The sequence below is a fragment of the Canis lupus genome, chromosome 35, assembly GCF_048164855.1.
Source record: "Canis lupus baileyi chromosome 35, mCanLup2.hap1, whole genome shotgun sequence".
Lineage (NCBI taxonomy): Eukaryota > Metazoa > Chordata > Mammalia > Carnivora > Canidae > Canis > Canis lupus.
Genome location: NC_132872.1, coordinates 5930518 through 5934475, shown reverse-complemented (window position 1 = coordinate 5934475; position 3958 = coordinate 5930518). Strand labels below are relative to the sequence as shown.

Here is a 3958-nt window from a genome sequence, read left to right as displayed (position 1 = left end):
CAAGATGCAGCTGAGGATGCAAAATGTAAGCATGGTTGCTAGGATATCTAGAAATGAAAATACAACTGCTTCCATTTATGGGACACTATACATATCCCAGACGCCAGTGAAATTCTCTACATGCATTTTCTATTTAGCCCTCACAGCCCCGTAAGATAGTTATCAGTATTTATATTTCAGAGACAATGCAACTGGTGCTCAAAAAGGCAAAGTCACATGTCCAAGGTTACAGAATCAGATTCTTGAACCCAGCTATCTCCGACTTCAAAGCCCACTGTATTAACCACTAAGTTTTCTATCTCCAGTGAGCCTTCCTTTGAAAACTTGGATGAATTTAAATCCGTCTCCTAAAAGCCTTCTTGCCCTTCATGTACATTTTTACTGAAAAATAAGAAAATAGCCTTAATAAAAACATTCCACAGACTTGAGCTCCATTTTAGAATATAGTATGAATAAAACCCTGGAATTGTGTAACCTACCATCCTCTCCGTACCAGCTTAGATCAAACTACTAGGCCTTAAGCCTAAATTCAGACCAGGCATACAGATTGCCGAACAACTCATTTATAAGAACAGATTAGATGAGTGACTGAGCAAATTGTCAAAATATCTAGACCAGCTCTTGGCCAGCAGTGCAGAGAACCGGAAGCCCAGCTGATCGTCAAGGCTGCCCATCCCTGAGAAATGTTTATGGAAGAATGTTTAAAGGAGATCCAATGAATCTAGTGTTCTGGATATCCCACTTTGGTTGTTACACAGGTTTCTCAATTCTGGTCAGGCCTCTGGCTTGTTTGAAGTCGCTGCCCATAACCGAGATTGCCAAGGCCCTGGCCTTCTTTGGCAGGGGTGCCCTGCTTTTCTTGCCAATAAGCTGCTTGTCTCTCTGGAGCACAGCTATTTTCTGTATGAAAATACAGAAAACATTGTTCAACTTATCTGGAAAATATAAACCCAGCTTATCTGTAGAAAGAAAAGGAAAGAGAGGAAAGAAAAAAAAGTTGCCCTTACCATTCTGGCATCTGTGAAATTTTGTTTTATCATTAGAGAGACACAATAAGCCCCAGATGGACACCCGAAGGAGTTACAACCTATTGGCAAAGTGATTGACTGGATAAACCATGGGAAGTTCCCAAGTGATGGAGCAACATTTTTTTTTTAAATATATGAGAAAGAGTTTGGTTTCCCAGAGGAGCTAGAAGGGTGGGATCCAGCCAGGAACTGTAGCAATAATCTGGTAAAGATGTGATGAAAGCTTTGATGGAGTGGCACCTGCGGAACAGCAAGGAAGGGAGAATTTGAGAGACATTGTGAAATCATAACTGCCAATATATTTGAGTGGTTCCTAGCCATATCACCCCAGGGTTTCTGTGCAATGGGCCTTAAAGTTAGAATTTTATAGGATCTCAGAAGTATTATGCCAAGACCTCATTTACTTACTTATAAGGTTGGTATTGCTTATATTCTAGTACAGTCTTTATAAGGTCCCTCTATAAGAATATAGTATTTCCAAATATCAGTGAATGTAACATAAAAGTTTTAAAGTTTACCACTGCCTTCCCTTTTTACCCAGGGTGGCTGGCTCTGTGCAAGGGAACAGGAGCACCAGAAAGGTTAAAATGGTGTAGTGTAAGTCTCGAAAGGAGGTTTTTCTTTTTTGTAATGCCATTACCTAACAGAAGCTTTGATTGCTGGGGCATCCACTTCAAAGCATCCATTTCAAAGATGGCTATCTTGAATAAACTCCTTGCCAGCCACAGGACTAGATAAAGACTCAGGCCACTCCTCCCACCCTTCTCTGCCAGCAGGGCTCCTCTGTTATAGAGATCTTGGTTGGTTTCAACAACTGAGCATTTGAGCTGTTTATTTCTTCTCTCACCACACTTTAAATTCCTGCTCTTATGTCTTGAATTCACCAATAAAGGATGACCCTGCAAAACCTCACCCTCGACCTTAATAACAGCAGAACCCCAGGTGCGTGCTTGCACTCTCTCATGCTCGTCTCTACTTCTCTACCTGTGACTGTTGTGTGGCCCGACATGTGTCACATAATTTCCAGAACATGTAAACAGTATATCCCTCCCCCCTCAAGTTTCCTGATAGTCGTTGCTGAGAATGTCTTGCACCATAATGACAACCACTGGCTGTAAAAAAGAAAAAGAAAAAGAACCACAGGGCTGGTCCAGCCACACATTGGTTACCTATAGGGCACAAAAGACAAATGGAAATGACACAGAAGGCAAAGGGACTCCACAGGTGGTGGAGAACTATTGATTAGTTTCTTTTTTAATCAATGATGTGGTTGTGTGGTAACTATCATCTCTCCCCTTCTGATTAAAGAGCTCCACCTACCCAGTCACAGAATCCTCGGCTACAACTGGGGGCATGGTCACTGGGCTAAGACAAACACATGGCATGTCCCCCACTGGATATTCTACAACATGAACTCAAAACCTATGCAGGTAATTTGATATGAATATTACACGTTACCAACATTTGCTTTAATTTTTCCCTTGGGCTGTTTTCATTTGTTTTCTCTTTGCAAAACTGGCTGCCATCTAGCAATGAACTGTTTTTCCAGATATCTAACGTTTCACCTCCCTTATGCATCTATAAACTTAGGACACCAACATTATAAGTTGCTAGGCCTCTAAATTCAGTACACACAAGAATCATCTAGGGAGCTTCTTTAATAAAATGCAGATTCTAGGGCTCACCACCATAGAATGTTAATTTAATAAATGTGGGAAGGGGCTCACTCAGGAAGTTTGCCAGGGGATTCAGACCTAGTTGGGAAGTACTCCTAAGTTGAATCCAGCAACACAACGCACAAAGCCAAACTCATAGATTAACATTTCCCAAGAATCCTTTGAGAACATGACCCCATGTTATGCATGTGTCAATTTTTTCCATGGTGTAAACTGATGCAAAGTCAGATGCCTGTGATCCCAGTGTGTTTGGGCAGGGGCAGATTTTCTCCCTAGGGAGAGGTGCAGAAACATTGATTGCTTAATGTTACTCCACCCTGGCATTTATTATTAGTCATAAAAATTGACTGAGCCAACTCCAGTATTGCCAGTTCATTTGATGAGTATCCAAGGTGGGTAGACCCCTACAATTTACTTCCCTCTCCACTCAAAGGGCAAATGTGCAACCCAACTCATAGACCAGGCTACTGAGCAAAAGTTTGAATGATCCCTGAGGTCATACAAGCTTTTCAGCATTGTTTTGAGAGTACCCAAAAGCCACTGGGATTGTTGAGATCACCAGTTCCTTTATCCTGTGGAGAAGGAGAAGGAGAATGATTGATGTTACACTCATTTTTGAATTGAGAAAAACTGTGGGTTCCTGAAAGATTTATTCTTGAAGGATGACAAGAATGAATTGTTGTTTCTACAACCCTCCAAACTATGTTACCTACCTCACCTAGTGTCCTGGCACCAAGAGGGGTGCCCTGGGGCCGGTATGGCACCAGACTTGTTGGCTTTAAGTATGTTAGTCCCACCTTCAGTCTCAGAACACCTGTATAAGCCTCTCTGAAGTTAGCCAAGTCAAGGACCATAAAGCAAATATGGGTTAAAAATCACCCTAATATCCCCATCCCTACCCTACCCCTAGTGCTTCTTCATCCTTGATCCACTGCAACGTACTCACCTTTAATTCACTAAGTTCAGAACACCTTTTGGGAACGTCATGAACATACTATGAAGGCACACACATGATGCCTTTCCACGCAGTCAGCTTTATTTAGTCACAAAGCAAAGTTAACATAGTGATAAAGCAGGTTCAGGATTCTAAACTCAATGAGATTTCACCACGTTTAACTTGGCTTCTTATGTGTCCCACAAAGCAAAGCATAAGACCAGTCACACAACCAATAAGATAGAACAGCGGGTAGGAGGTTAACAACCCAATGGCAAAGTCAGTCTGTGAACATGCAGGTGACGGAAAGCCTCAGTCCG

General features: G+C 41.9%; 1 long non-coding RNA gene across 1 annotated transcript; it reads right to left on the bottom strand.

Annotated features, from left to right (window-relative positions):
• LOC140624881 (uncharacterized) lies at positions 1-3726 on the bottom strand. Its single transcript, XR_012024320.1, has 3 exons — positions 3651-3726; positions 1008-1268; positions 1-900 (listed from the first exon to the last, which is right to left on the bottom strand). It is a non-coding gene; the product is annotated as an uncharacterized lncRNA (long non-coding RNA).
• Positions 3727-3958: the final 232 nt, after the last annotated feature.